The sequence below is a fragment of the Carcharodon carcharias genome, chromosome 28, assembly GCF_017639515.1.
Source record: "Carcharodon carcharias isolate sCarCar2 chromosome 28, sCarCar2.pri, whole genome shotgun sequence".
Taxonomy (NCBI): Eukaryota; Metazoa; Chordata; class Chondrichthyes; order Lamniformes; family Lamnidae; genus Carcharodon; species Carcharodon carcharias.
Genome location: NC_054494.1, coordinates 8,327,467 through 8,343,524, shown reverse-complemented (window position 1 = coordinate 8,343,524; position 16,058 = coordinate 8,327,467). Strand labels below are relative to the sequence as shown.

Sequence of the window (16,058 nt, the reverse complement as noted above, 5' to 3'; positions counted from 1 at the left end):
GCCTCCAAACAATAAGACTGAGGCTGAGCACGTCAGTGTGCTGAATGCTAACGATCCATAGTGCCTCAGGGTAGAGGGGTTGCCATCATCACCATCAGCAGACTGAGGGTCATCTTCCAGATCAGGATGTGCAGGGCAGGGAGACTGAGGCGAGGCAGGGAGTGAGTGGAGGGGAAGGACTTTGCCATGCGTCTATATTCTGAAGGGAAGGATTTCCAGAGCTTATGGCAGAGACCGATAACAGGTGTGGGGCAGGAAAATACCAATGGCTGGGGTGAGGGTCCCTGACTTTGCCATAATCCTCAGCCCAATTTCCTGATCAACTTCCAGCGTGATGCCCAATGCTAAGCAGGGGCCCACCAAAGGTCCCCCAAGATGGTCCAGGTGGTCCTACACTAGAACCACTGATGCAGAATCAAAAGGAAGTGCAAAGGTGGTTAAGAGGCATTGCAAAGTCATTGGACAATCCCAAGAGGCACGATCTCTAGCTTCATGCTCGAGGCAGTGCCTCAGGCCAAAGTCAAATCAGGGTTAAAAGTGGAACACGTATTCCACCATAGGGCAGGCAGTCAGTGTTTTAACTTTAGTTCAATACCCTGTCAGTCTGTCCCCCTGTGCCAATGACTGTTTCCAAGCGACTCCTGGCAACTGTAGGGCAAATATTTTCTGCCAGTCGCTCTTCAAAAGCCAGCTCAAAAGGCATGATTATTGGTGCAGAGTCAGGGCAGGAAATGGTTGCAGAATAAGAGCAGCGAGAGCAAAGCTCTACTCGAAAGCGAGAATCTAAAAAGAACACGCCATCTCATCATAAACTCTGCCAAAACTGAGAATCTGAAATACACAGAAAACTCAGGAAACAGCCGGTAGATCAGCCAGCATTAGTGGGGTGAACAGACCCAGCGTTTCAGGTTCCTCAGAATCTGGAGCAAAGAGAAGACAGGGTGACATTGGGCAGAGACCCTTTGTTCTGTCAACAGGTTTCGATCCAAACACTGGGCCAGAACTTGCAGCTAGTGGCACTCGCCATTATTTACACACAAACAATACAGCAACTTCAGGCAAAGGACAGCTGCATGGGTCAAACGTGGAAATTCAAAAGTTGCTGCCCAAGATGCATCACTCAGTGGTTAACTTGGCGAAGATGACATCTCGCCGTCTGGTTTCACCATTGGAATGTATTGAATGGAATGATGTGGCCATAATCACACAGCAGATACAAGCGAAACTCACCATAGCAAGTTAAGTCTCGTCCATTTCAGTCTAAGTGCCCTATAAATAACATCATGAACATTGATTACTGGCAAACAACTCTCCGGCACTGAAAATTAACTACAACAAGAGGAAGCCGCATTCCTTCAGGATTTAATTGTAGATTGTGTGTGTAGATTTTTTTTAAAAAGGCTTTTCCTGTCTGTCTCTTATTTTAATCTTTCTTTCACCATATATTTCTCATTCTGCACCCAATTTGGTATTGAAATCACCCACTCCATTCCTTCTTGGTTCGAGCACTGTTAATCTCTCAGTCCTTCAAGGTGGAGGGAGTAGGCAGTTGCTTGTCCCGTTCACCCAGGTGCTAAATCCCATTACCCTCGCTAGGATGTTAAAAGCTTTTTTTTTTCCCAATTCATTTACGGGATTTGAGCTTCGCTGGCTAGGCCAGCATTTATTGCCCAACCCTAATTGCCCTTGAGAAGGTGGTGGTGAGCTGCCTTCTTGAACCGCTACAGTCCATGTGGTGTAGGTACACCCACAGTGCTGTTAGGGAGAGAGCTCCAGGATTTTGACCCAGTGACAGTGAAGAAACAGAGATGTATTTCCAAGTCAGGATAGTGAGGGGTTTGGAGGGGAACTTACAGGTGGTGGTGTTCCCACATTTCTGTTGCCCTTGTCCTTCTAGGTGGTGGTAGTCCTGGGTTTGGAAGGTACAGCCTAAGGAGCCTAGGTGAGGTTCTGCAGTGCGTCTTGTAGGTGGTACACACTGCTGCCACTGTTAGTCAGTGGCGGAGGGAGTGATTGTTTATGAAGGGTACCAGTCAAGCCGGCTGCTTTGTCCTGGATGGTGTCGAGCTTCTTGAGTGGTGTTGGAGCTGCACTCATCCAGGCAAGTGGAGAGTATTCCATCACACTCCTGACTTGTACCTTGTAGAGGGTGGACAGTATACGTAAATGATTTGGAGAGAAATGTAACTGGGCTGATTAGTAAGTTTGCAGACGGCACTAAGGTTGGAGGAGTTCCAGGTAGTGAAGAGGATTGTCAAAGGATACAGCGGAATATAGATCAGTTGGAGACTTGGGCGGAGAAATGGCAGATGGAGTTTAATCCAGACAAATTCATTTTGGAAGGTCTAATACAGGTAGCAATTATACAGTAAATGGCAGAACCCTTAACTGCATCAACGGGCAGAGGGATCTGGGTGTACATGTCCACAAGTCACTGAAAGTGGCAACGCAGGTGGATAAGGTAGTCAGGAAGGCATATAGCATGCTTGCCTTCATCAGCAGGGGTATTGAGTATAAAAGCTGGGAAGTCATGCTACAGCTGTATAGAACCTTGGTTAGGCCACTTGGAATATTGCATGCAATTCTGGTTGCCACATTACCAGAAGGATATGGAGGCGTTGGAGAGGGTGCAGAGGAGATTTACCAGGATGCTGCCTGGTCTGGAGGTTATTAGCTATGAGGAGAGGTTGGAGAAACTCAGATTGTTCTCACTAGAGCGATGGAGACTGGGGGGCGACTTGATAGAAGTTTACAAAATTATGAGTGTCATGGACAGAGTAGATAGTCAGAAGCTTTTTCCCAGGGTGGAAGAGTCAATTACTAGGAGACATAGATTTAAGGTGAGAGGAGAAAACCTTAGTGGAGATGCACGGGGCAAGTTTTTTTACGCAGAGGTTAGTGAGTGTCTGGAATTCGCTGCCAGAGGAGGTGGTGGAAGCAGGTACGATAGTGGTGTTTAAGAGGCAGCTTGACAAATACATGAATAGGATGGGAATAAAGGGATACGGACCCCGGAAGTGCAAAATGTTTTAGTTGACGGGCAATATGATCAGGGCAGGCTTAAAGGGCTGAAGGGCCTGTTCCTGTGTTGTACTTTTCTTGGTTCTTGACAGGCTTTGAGTAGTCAAGGGATGAGTTACTCACCACAGGATTCCCAGCTTCTGACCTGCTCTTGTAGCCGCAGTATTTTATGACTAGTCCAGTTCAGTTTCTGATCAGTGGTAACGTCCAGGATGTTGATAGTGGGGGATTCAGTCATGGTAATGCCATTAAATATCAAGGGGTACTGGTTAGATTCTCTCTTGTTGGAGATGGTCATTGGCTGGAACTTGTGTTGTGTGAATGTTACTTGCCACATGTCAGCCCAAACCTGGATATTGTCCAGGTTTTGCTACATTTGGACATGGACTGCTTCAGTATCTGAGGAGTCATGAATGGTGTTGAACATTGTGCAACCATCAGTGAACATCCCCACTTCTGACCTTATGATGGAAGGAAGGTCATTGATGAAGCAGCTGAAGATGGTTGGGCCTAAGATGCTACCCTGAGGAACTCCTGCAGTGATGTCCTGGAGCTGAGATGTTTGACCTCCAACAACCACAATCATCTTCCTTTGTGCTAGGTATGACTCCAACCAATGGAGAGTTTTCCCCCGATACCCATTGATTCCAGTTTTGCCAGGGCTCCTTGATGCCACACTCAGTCAAATGCTGCCTTGATGTCAAGGGTAGTCACTCTCACCTCACCTCGGGAGTTCAGCCCTTTTGTCCATGTTTGAACCAAAGCTGTAATAAGGTCAGGAGCTGACCCTGGCAGGACCCAAATTGAGCATCAGTGAGCAGATTATTGCTATGCAAGTGCCACTTGATAGCACGGTTGATGCATATGAACAAGGAGCAAGAGTAGGTTATTCAGTCCTTCGAGCCTGCTCTGCCATTTAATAAGATCATGGCTGTTCTGATAGTCACCTGAAATCTGCATCCCATCTACTGCTGATAACCTATCACCCCCTTGTTTACCAAGAATCTATTGAGCTCTGCCTTAAAGATATTCAAAGACTCTGGCTTCCACCACCTTTTCAGGAAGAGAGTTCCAAAGATTCATGACCCTCAGTAAAAATTTCTCCTCACCTCTAACATAAATGGGCGACCCCTTATTTTTAAACAGTGAGCCCTCGTTCTAGATTTTTCCACAAGAGGAAACATCTTCTCCATATCCACCCTGGCAGCCCCCCTCAGGATCTTATATTTTTCAATCAATTCACCTCTTATTCTTCTAAACCCCAGTGGATACAAGCCTAACCTGTCCAAACCTTTGTCATAAGACAATCCACTCTTGATGATCCCTTCCATCATTTTACTGATGATCGAGAGTAGACTGATGGGGCGGTAATTGGCCAGGTTGGATTTGTCCTGCTTTTTGTATACAGGATATACCTGGGCAATTTTCCACATAGCCGGGTAGGTGCCAGTGTTGTAGCTGTACTGGAACAGCTTGGCTAGGGACACGGACACGGCAAGTTCTGGAGTGCAAGTATTCAGAACTATTGCCAGAATATCATCAGAGCCCATAGCCTTTGCAGTATCCAGTGCCTTCAGCTGATTCTTGACATCACATGGAGTGAATTGAATTGGCTGAAGACTGGCATCAGGGGGACTTCCGGAGGAGGCCGAGATGGATCATCCACTTGGTGCTTCTGGCTGAAGATTGTAGCAAATGTTTCAGCCTTACCTTTCACACTGATGTGCTGGGCTCCCCCATCATTGAGGATGGGGATATTTGTGGAGCCTCCTCCTCTAGTGAGTTGTTTAATTGTCCACCTCCATTCACTACTGCATGTGACAGGACTGCAGAGCTTTAATCTGATCCGTTGGTTGTGGGATCACTTAGCTCTGTCTATCACTTGTGGCTTATGCTATTTGGATGCAAGTAGTCCTGTGTTGCAGCTTCACCAGGTTGACACCTCATTTTTAGGTATACCTGGTGCTGCTCCTGGCATGCCCTCCTGCACTCTTCATTGAACCAGGGTTGATTCCCTGGCTTGATGGTAATGGTAGAGTGGGGGATATGCCGGGCCATGAGGTTACAGATTGTGGTTGAGTACAATTCTGCTGCTGCTGATGGCCCGCAGCGCCTCATGGATGCCCAGTCTTGCATTGCTAGATCTGTTCAAAATGTATCCCATTTTGCAGAGTGGTAGAGCCACACAACACAATGGAGGGTATCCTCAACGTGAAGACGAGACTTTGTCCCCTCTATGACTGTGCGGTGGTCACCCCTACCAATAGTCATGGACAGATGCATCTGCAGCAGGCAGGTTGGTGAGGACGAGGTCAAGTATATTTTTCCCTCTTTTTGGTTCCCTCACCACCTGCCGCAGGCTCAGTCAAGCAGCTCTCTCTTTTAGGATATAACCAGCTCAGCTGTGCCACTCTTGATGATGGACATTGAAGTCCCCCACCCAGAATATATTCTGCACACTTGCCACCCTCAGTGCTTCCTCCAAATGGTGTTCAATGTGGAGGGGGAGCGTAACGTGGTAATCAGCAGGAGGTTTCCTCGTCCATGTTTGACCTGATGCCATGAGATTTCATGGGGTCTGGAGTTGAGGTTGAGGACTCCCAGAGCAACTCCCTCCCAACTGTATACCACTGTGTCACCACTCTGCTGGGTCTGTCCTATCAGCAGTACAAGACATGCACAGGGATGGTGATGGTGGAGTCTGGGACATTATCTGTATGATTCCGTGAGGATGACTATGTCAGGTTGTTGCTTGACTAGTCTGTCAATTTTAGCACTAGCCCCCACATGTCATTAAGGAGGACTTTGCAGGGTTGACAGGGCTGAGTTACCTCTTGTTGTTTCCGGGACCTAGGTCGATGCTGGGTGCTCTGTCCGGTTTCATTCTTTTTTTTAATTGACTTTTTAGCAGTTTGTTACAACTGAGTGGTTTGCTAGGTCATTTCAAAGGCATTTAAGAGTCAGCCACATTACTGCAGGTCTGGAGTCACATGTAGGCCAGACCAGGTAGATTTCCTCCCCTAAAGGACATTAGTGAACCAGATGGGTTTTTACGACAATGGTTGCATGGTCATCATTAGCCTTCTAGTTCCAGATTTTTATTGAATTCATATTTCACCGTCTGCCATGGTGGGATTCGAACCCTGGTCCCCAGAGGATTATCCCAGGTCTCTGGATTATTAGCCCAGTGACAATACCACCGCCTCTCCGCACTTGCACTATCAGCAACTCGGTGTGCAAAACATCGTGGTTAAAATGTACAAGGACAAGTTTATGGTGGTTTTCGTTCCCCTGCTAAAACAAATTCTGGCCAATTGTCTTTACTCTTGTTAGATGCTGATCGATCTGGGGTGATTCCTGACCCTTCCTGATTTTCATAACAACTGATATCAGTCGCTGGAATTCACTGTGACAATGGGAGCAACCACTCTTGGTGCGCATTGGAGTCTGTGTATTTTGAATGATTGTTTTGTGTACGTGTGCTGGGATTGTGCAGTCCCAGCCCTTCCTGCCATTGCCATTCATTGGCTCCTACTGCACAACACTTCAATTTTTAAAATTCTCACTCGATGTCAAATATCTCCACGGCCTTTCCCCCTCCCGATCTCTGTAACCTCCTGCCTTTTGCCCATCCCCGAATTCTTTCAGCCCAACAATGGCTCCTCTAGGCCCCAAGAATTTAGTCCCTAAGTCTCTTTACTTCTCCCTCTGTCCTCAATATTTAATTCTTTGAGCAGATGCTTTGTCACCTGTCCTAATATCTCCTTCTTTGGCTCAGTGTCAATTATTGTCCTATTATACTCCTTGGATGCATCTTGGAACGTTTTTAACTGTGCTAAAAGGTGCTATATAAATGCAAGTTGGGAAATCGAAACATAGGAGGAGTAGGCTATTTGGCCCTTTAAGACTTCTCTGCCATTTAATAAGATCATTGCTGATCTGGCTGTGGTCTCAACTCCACTTTCCTCTCTACACCCCCACCCCCCTACCCCCCTTAACCCTTGACTCTCAAAAATCTGTCTAACTCAAAAGCTTTAAAATATTCAATGACTCAGCCTCCACTACTCTCAGGCGAACAGAATTCCACAGACTAACAACACTTAAGAGGAAAATCTCTCTTCACCTCTGTCTTAAAAGGAGACCTCATGTTCTTAAACTCTGCCCCCTAGTTCTGATCTTCCCCACAAGTGGAAACAAGTATCCACCCTGTCAAGTCCCCTCAGGATTGTTGGTGCTGTTTAATAGGACGCAAACAGCCTGTGAGAAAGTGGTTGCCGTTTACATCACTGTCAGCTAAGTTCAGTCCCATTCATTCTGCCACCTCTTGCATTTCTCGGGCCCCTTCTTTTCTGCATTCTCTGGTCACAGCCTGCCTGCTGGTGTTTTATCCTTGCTGAACAGATGTCATACAGCCTATCCCCGCATCCACAGTGATAGTGAAAGCACCCGATCAAAGCTACAGGCTCTACGTTCGACAGAGAGAAATGCAGGAACTACCAGCAAGATCCAACCAGTTGCAAGAACACTAGCTAGAGGTGGGTACCCTCAAGATTGTAACTTCACATTCACGTCTTCCGTCAGGTTCAAAAGTGGTGAGCTCGGTAGTGCCAGTTTGTTTAAGGCAGTTGATCTCACACACACACGGCTGGGTGATCATGAAAAATAACAGTTGTCAAGTGGTTATCTCTGGGATACAGTTCCTGGAAAGTATCAATTCCAATATCTCATTTCGCCAACTTTTGAACCAACAAGTCTTTGCCATTCTGTGGGGTTAGCTGATAATAAGCAAGGCAACAGGTGGAGAGCTACAATTAGTCTCAGCAACCCAGTCGGATTGAGATGGGGGGTTTGGAGGGGGGGTTGGGTAATGGAAATAGAGAAAGCTCCTGTTCCTAATTGCTCCTTATTGACCTTGCTGGGAAGTATAACGGTAGGTAGGATTGAATTGCTCATGACACACTTCCATGGTCAGTTAAGTGTCAGGCAGACATTCATTGACCAAGCATCAACTGTGGCATTGTGGGTAGCACACTCAGCTCAGAGACAGGAGATTGTAGGGTTCAAGCCCCACTCCAGAAATTTGAGCACAAAATCTATTTTGATACTTCAGTGCAATACTAAGGGAGGGCTGCTCCTATATGAAGTGCCCTCTTTTCAATGAGAAATTAAACCAGTTAGGCAGATCTAAAAGATCCCGGGGCACTACTCTGAAGAAGAGCTGGGATGTTTGCCCAGTGTCCTGGCCAACATTCATCTCTCAACCAACATCACTACGAATAGACAATCTGCTCATTAACTGGTTGCTGCTTGTGGGAGCTTGCTACACTCAGACTGACTGCTGTATTTCCTTACATTACAACAATGACTGAAATTCAAAAGTACTTAACTGCTGTAAGGTGCTTTGGGATGACCCAAGGCCTTGAAAAGTTGAATATAAATGCAAAGTTCTTTGGCTTTCTTCATGAGTCAGACAAAGGAAAGATCCCACTTGGTCAATCAGAGCTAGTCAATCACATCCAGAACCATTGCAAACCCCAGATGTATAACATTTCTTGCACATAGTGGAAAGATTGAACTGGGCCAAGAGCTGACCCATACGTTTAGAATATGACAAGTGAGACTTGGCAAGGTTTTCTTGTTCCTAGTGCTGGGGTTTTCACGGTTAGACCGGAACCAAACCGAGCAGTGTTGTTGCCAGCAATTCCTCAGTGCCTGGGAGAAGCTGCTAGCTCAGGCCACGGCTGTGGTGTGAATAGGGGAATTATTTACTCCTAACTGATTTTCTCTGGATTACAAACCCGAATGGTCAATTCCAAAGTAATCAGCCTGAAAACCAAAAATATTCTGAGGGGAAACATCCACAAGCAAATGGAAACATGAAGAGTTTTCCATCAATCACTACGGGGTTGCTTTTCCCATTGTCAATCTTGGTCTTCCAGAAGCTCTGACTCTTATGGAGACCTGGCTGTCCCTGCAATTGCTGCCTCCAATATTTCATCCATGTGAATGCCCTTTGAGTACAAACCTGGACATTTCAAGTAGGAACCAGGGGAGGCCATTTAGCTCCTCAATCTGTTCCACTGCCATTCAATGAGATCATGACTGACCTAACTCCATATACCTGACTTTGCCCCATATCCCTTAATACCTTTGATAATTTTAAACCTGTACTTGGTTAAAACTTAACAACTGATCCAGCAACAATCACCATTTGCAAAAGGGTTCACCAAACCTCTACCTTCCTTTGTGTGTTGAAGTGTTTTTTAATTTCACCTTAGGTTTTAGACTATGCCTCCTCGTCCTAGACTCCCAGAATTGTGGAAATAGTTTCTCTCCATCGATCTTATTTGTTCCCCTTAACACTGTGAAAATTATGACTGATTTACCCCTTAACCTTTTAAGTTCCAAGGAATACAACCTTAAGTTTGTATAATCTCTCCTTGTAACTTAACTCTTGGGTTTCCAGATAGCACTCCCTCCAAAGCCAATATATAGTTTCTAAAGTGCGATGCCCAGATGCTCTCAGTACACAGAGATAAAAACAAAAAACTGCGGATGCTGGAAATCCAAAACAAAAACAGAATTACCTGGAAAAACTCAGCAGGTCTGGCAGCATCGGCGGAGAAGAAAAGAGTTGATGTTTCGAGTCCTCATGACCCTTCGACAGAACTAGGTGAATCCCCAACCTAGTTCTGTCGAAGGGTCATGAGGACTCGAAACGTCAACTCTTTTCTTCTCCGCCGGTGCTGCCAGACCTGCTGAGTTTTTCCAGGTAATTCTGTTTTTGTTTTGCTCTCAGTACACCATGTGTGGCCTAACCAGGGCTTTGTGAACCCATCAGTCTTTATTCAATCCTTGAGATTGAAGGGCCTTCTCATTAACCTTTGTGATTACGTTCCCTATCTGTTCACGACTTTTTAACGTTATGCAAGTGTTACCCACTTTTCCCCACCAGGGCCACAGGGCAGCAGTCAGGAGTGTCAACTCTGGCTAGAAGCATCAAGGCCAACAGTGGGAAATGCCACTATATCTTTTAAAGGGAAAGAACAAGTAACATTTAAAGCACAGGAAAAGACCAGGCTATGGGGAATAGGTGAGGCAGTGAGATCAGCTTTAGATGCTCAGGAAAAGAGACCAGCACAGAGATGATGGGCTGAATGGCCTCCTTCTGTGCTCTCAACCCTTCACTCTCTCAGTTGCTGCTTTGGTCAAGTTCAGCACAGACCTGGAATCGATTCAGATCTTCATATGGCTTCATGCTACACTCGATGGGATGAGATACTTAAATGACAGCTACATTTGTAAAAATGTAGGAGTGAAGGGTGTTGGACATTACATCATGGCTCAGATTCAGTGAAAACTGGCTTGGATGGTAACCAGTTCTTTTAGACTGGTTGGCCTGTTATTAGACTAATGTTTGAAACACATGCTGAAACTAGAAGGAAGGGGTTTGTTCCTGGGCTATTGTTCAATGTAGAAGAGCTGGAAGATAAATTTAACTTGCTCTGAAAGGCCTCTGATCCTATTTTATCACAAAGTAATTTCCCCATGACATTCCTCACGGAAATACTCCTGGAATCAGCTTAGCTTCACAATTAGCCAGGCCTCAGGCACTGGCCTCTACTTTCCAAGTGTTAAGTAGAACGTTAATTACTTGGGTTATATTTTGACTATTCCCCCTCAAAGAGGTTTATTTGGGGGAAAAAAATGTCCCTATATAGCAGGTAAGCCTAGCACCAGTGTGGAGCCTGTTTAGCCGTGGGCCTTGGTTAGAAAGGTCAAGGATTCAGCTTTCTAGCCTATCCCTTACCCACACTTGTGACCGACAAGGTCATGAGTCATTAGTGACCCTTGTGAAATTAACCCTTTAGTGTGGTGATTGCAATGAGTAAGCAGAGATTTCAGCAGTCCTGTAGAGCTAACTCATTAAACACTGGACAACAGACCTTTAACTAATGCCCCAGTTGGCTAGTGGATGATACGTTGAGCTGATAGGTTAGGCCAGTGGGCAACAAGATGCCAGGTGAAGTATTATATAGGAAAATGCAAAGGTTATTCTCCTTGGTCAGAAGGATAAAAAAAGCAGAATTTAAAAAAAAAAATAAGGTGAGAAACTTGTAAGTGTTGGTGTTCAAAGAGATTTGGGTGTGCTCATACAAGGAACGCAGGAAGTTAGCCTGTAGGTACAGCAAGCAATTAGAAAGGCCAGCGGCTTGTTAGGCTTTATTGCAAGGGGCTGGAGAACAAGGATAAAGAAGTCTTGCTGCACTTGTACAGGGTTTTGGTGAGACCGCACCTGGAGTATAGTGTGCAGTTTTGGTCTCCACATTTAAGAAAGAATGTATTTGTATTGGGATTGGTACAGTGAAGGTTCACTAAATTGGTCTCTGGGATGAGGGGATTGTCCTATGATGGGAGGCTGAGTAAATTGGGCTTATATTCTCTGGAGTTTAGAAGAATAAGGTGTGATCTCATTGAAACCTACAATTCTAAAGGAGCTTGATAGGATGGACACAGAGATTGTTTCCGCTGGTCGGGGAGTCTAAAACACGGGGGGCACAGTTTCAGGATAAGGAGCTGATCATTTAGGACTGAGAAGAGGAGAAATTTCTTCACTCAAAGGGTTGTGAATCTTTGGAATTCTCTACCCCAGGGGGCTGTAGATGCTCCATAATTGAATATATTTAAGGCTGGGATAGACAGATTTTTGGTCTCTCAGGGAATTAAGGAAAATGGGGAGCGGAGAGGAAAATGGAGTTGAAGTCCAAAATGAGCCATGATCTTACTGAATAGCGGAGCAGGCTCAATGGGCCATGTGGTCTACTCCTGCTCCTAATTCGAATGATCTTATGTCCGTGGATTTATAGATCCGAACGTCCCACATGATGGAGTCCCAAGCTTATCCAGGTTTTTTTCCCCCTGAGAGGATGAAGGAGGAGATACTGGAGGAGGCAGGTGGTTGCTCACCCCTTTGCAGATGCAAAGCTGAGCACTTATAGAAGAGTACCAAAACCCTGCTTTGCAAGCATGGGGAATGAGCTGGCACATCTATACTGAGCATGCTGTACTCACCAGCCAGGTTCATCCGAATTCAGTCAGCAGCTCACAGCATTCTTCAATGCAGTAAGTTTAAAGAGCGGACTTGCACTTTCCTGTTTCTGATTATCAAAATTCCACAGCAGCAGCTCCTTTGGACAGACAGTCGTGCTCAACGCCAGCCAGACAGTGACCCTACAGGGTGAAAGTAGAAACGTGCTGGGAACTCAGCCACCAGCAGCTTGTCCCACTAACAGCACAGAACAATAATTGGGGATGCCAGCGCCTGGGAACGTGGGTGGCGGGGAGTGGTGTAGAGCTGAGAGTCAGGAATAAAGTTACTGTCTCAGTTCAGGTCCAAGGTATGGGGTAATCAGGACTTTTTATTCATCCCTGGAATGTGAGCATCGTTGGCAAGGCCAGAAATTATTGGCCATCCCCAATTGTGCTCGAGAAAGTGGTGGTGAGGCACATTTTTGAAGCTTGCATTGTGCATGTGCTGTAGTTACGGTACTGTTAGGAGGGGGGGGGATGGTTTTATATAGAGCTTTTAATGTAGTAAAGCATCCCCCAGGTGCTTTACAGCAGATTTATCCCAAAAAAACCTGCCACTGAGACAAAAGGCATTAAGGATAGGTGACCAAAAGCTTGGTCAAACAGGGAGGTTGTGAGGAGGGTCCAGCAATTAGCATTGTCCTTGATAGCTCAATCTTTCAAGTCAATTGGGCTCCCAATTTACTCCTGCCAGTGGAGCTCAGCCAACTCAGCATATACAACCGGGACATTGCAGTTCGCACTCAGCTGTGAAGAGAACACGCAAACTTTGGAGCCAGCGAATGAATGGAGCATTGGCCAGAGAAATACAATGAGAGTGTTACAGCCTCGTGTGGTGTGTACCAGGCTGGTGGTGGAGTCTCACCAAGTTGTCCATTAACCCATTTAAAGAACAGCCTTATTGCACATGGGGAGAGATCTCTCTCTCTCTCTTCTGCTGTTTATGACAAAAAAGCATTATAGCACTGGAGAAAGTACAGAAAGGAGGTTAAGAAAATGAAACGGTGCAACTACCAAAAAAGGTTGAGCAGGCTGGGGCCTCTTTTCTCTAGAAAAGAAAAATGAAGAGGGGGCCTGATAGAGGTCATTAAAATTATGAAAGCGTTTGAAAGGGTGGATGTGGAAAAGCTGTTTCCACTTGTAGGCAAGTAGAGAACAAGTGAGTATAAATGTGATAAATTCTTTGATCTTTTAGGTGATTAACAGGGAATTTGTTACAGAGAGAGCAGTGAGAATGTAAAACCTGCAGGCAGATAGCATTGATGTATTAAAGGGGAAGTTTAAAGCACACGATGGGGAAGGGAGTGAGCGGGTTTGGGGGGGGAGGCAGTAAACAGCCAATTAGAGTGGAAGGTGGTTCGTGTGTGGGGCATAAACACCAGCCGATCAGATGGGCCAAGTGACCTGTTTCTGTGCTGTGGATTCTCTGTAGCTTGCAACAGAATGACCCAACACACAACCAGACACAATATTACATCGTCCCAATTAATGATCAACTTCATCGTTCTGCCACAAATAAAAATTCCATCAAAATAGATTGAAAAACCCAAAAGATTAAGGGGCAAAACTCAGTGCAAAACTCACCCAAGAAATAAAGACTTGAGTATTGCTGAACAGAGACATGTCAAAGCTTTTCATCTTGCCCTCATCAGGGCACTGCAAGAATACAATATAAGGGGAAAAGAATTTATAAATTGTTGTCTCCCCCTTATATTGGTATTCTTGCAAGCGTCCCGGTGAGTGCAAGATGTAAAGCTTCAACAATATCTCTTTTTTCAGCAAAATAAAGACTTGTCATGTCATTACAGCACAGGAAGAGGCCATTCAGCCCATCAAGTCCCTGCCAACCAACCCCATTCCCCTGTTCTATTTCCATAGCCCTGCAAGTTTATCCCACTTCTAGCAACCTGTTGGCAGCACGTTCCTGGTCATTAATAAAGTTCTTCCTCACATTCCCTCTGCACCACTTGCCTGAAACTTTAAACCCACGCCCACTTTGCATTTATATAGTGCCTTTCCCAACCTCAGGGCATTCCTAAAGCTGCTGGCAGCCAGCCAATGAAAAATGATTGAAGCACAGTCGCTGTTGCAATGTAAGAAACAGGGCAGCCAATAAGTGCACTGCAAGCTGCCACAAACAGAAAGAGAGCAAGGAGCAATAAATCAGGAATAGTGGTGCAGTGATTCCCGGCTTGGAATGGGGAGACTGTCTGAGGCAAGGGTTCGGAGGGAGGTGAACAGTTCCACAGTTGTAGAAGGGTCCTGGGAAGAGGCGAGTTGGAAGCTGGATTTCAGCACCGCGAGGAAGGAGGTATGTGTGTGTAGGACGGGAGTATTATTACAGTTGAAGAAGAAAATGCGGGACAAGCAAATGTTTGAAGACAAGAAACTCGGAGGAGCCCAAAACCAGAATAAATTCCATTGGTGACACGGGTTCTCCAAGTTGTCCATTCTGTTTACTGGCTCTGCCAGCTGTACATTAACTTGTTTCAGTACAGAACACTCGGCCAAGGAGCTATAGTCTGTGTTCCCAGGAGCCACAATGATTAACTACAGATTTCTCTCCCCCTTTTTTTTTGCCTTTTTTTTAAACCTCTGTCTGGTTTCCGGTGTCACGTTAAAAAGCAGCTCTCCACGAGATGTGGGGCAGTGGGGTTGTGAAGAGTTTGGGAACTGATCAAAACTTTTAGAGAAAGGAGACTTATTACACAGAGCTCAACATGACACTGTAAAAACAAAATCGCTCCTTCATCGAACAAGCTTGTTTTTATTCTACCCCTGGCCCCTTTCCAGAATCCATCCCGGTGAAACTCCTATTTATGGAACCTTTCAGTTTACCTTATTACATTGTTGGTGGAAACGCTCCAAAATTATATATTTTTTTTGTTGTTTAAAAAAAAAAGCCTGGGCTCGCAGTTCCCATGAAGAGCAGTGATCACAAAACCTAAAACGTAACCCAACTCCATCAGTTCGCTCTCAAATCCTTCGTTTCAGCGGAATCCAATTAGTAACAGTGAACCGTTTAACCGGTCAACCCCAATTCAAACTCGCTCCCTCCTGCAGCACAGCAGCTTTCTCAGGGAACAGGCAACGGGAAAGCTTAAGGCGGCAAGACAAATGTAAAAAAGCAACCCCCCCCCAAAAAAAAATACAGTTACAATTAAAGCATTTGGCAGGAACAGCCTGAGAGTAATTATTGCAATCAGAGGATGCACTGCTAAGTCAAAGCGCGAAGCAAAGCTGCTGCACTCAGAAACACAGGCGAATCCCACCGACTTCACCCAGCACACAATTCCAGCGGTCCTCGGACCTCCAACCCCAACCCCAGCAACTCACTCACCTTCCACAAAAAGTTGGGGAAGCGGCAGTATTCCAGCCCTATAATAATCCTGTGTGGGCTGAGGCACGTTCGCTGTTTCCTGCAGCCTTTCACAGTCCAAGAGAGGAGAGAGTGTGTGTGTGTGTGTGATCCCTCGTTAACACACCCCGAGTGCAACAACACGTCACGCTCCCTGCTTAACTGCTCATCTTTGCTTAATCCTGATTTCCAACCGGGTTCCAAGTCCTCTATATCGAGGAGCAGCAGACAATGACACACACAGGCAGCCTTCACTCTCAGGGGCACCAAAAAGGGAAGACCCCCTCCCTCCCTCCCTCCTCTCACTGTAGAGGGAGTGGCAAACAGAGAGGAACCAAGATTTGATGCAGTTCTTAATTCTCGGGGGGGGGGGGGGGAGAGAGTTCGGAATATATTAATGCACGATTTGAAATAAACAAGGTGTCCCACACAGCCCAGAAATAAAATGGTCTGAAGCAGGTTTGCACAGCTCACTGGTGTTCAAACAGGGGGCTTTTCTCTCTTTATTTTTTTGGCAGATGCAATAGCACCGCTCAGGGGTGCACAAGTCCCTCACCCAGGGCTGGACTGTCAGCTCCCAAGTCGCCGC

The 16,058-nt window shown here is 45.9% G+C and overlaps 1 protein-coding gene across 4 annotated transcripts in view; it reads right to left on the bottom strand.

Annotated features, from left to right (window-relative positions):
• The window catches only part of LOC121270936 (sorbin and SH3 domain-containing protein 1-like), a 221,347-nt gene extending 205,638 nt beyond the window's left edge, over positions 1-15,709 (bottom strand). For 2 of the 4 annotated variants that reach the window (XM_041176569.1, XM_041176575.1), the window contains exon 1: positions 15,452-15,709. The gene's annotated coding sequence lies outside the window, so the exon portion shown is untranslated. The remainder of the gene's footprint in view (positions 1-15,451) is intronic. The other 2 variants (XM_041176600.1, XM_041176597.1) reach the window with 2 other exon arrangements.
• Between the last annotated feature and the right edge of the window lie 349 nt (positions 15,710-16,058).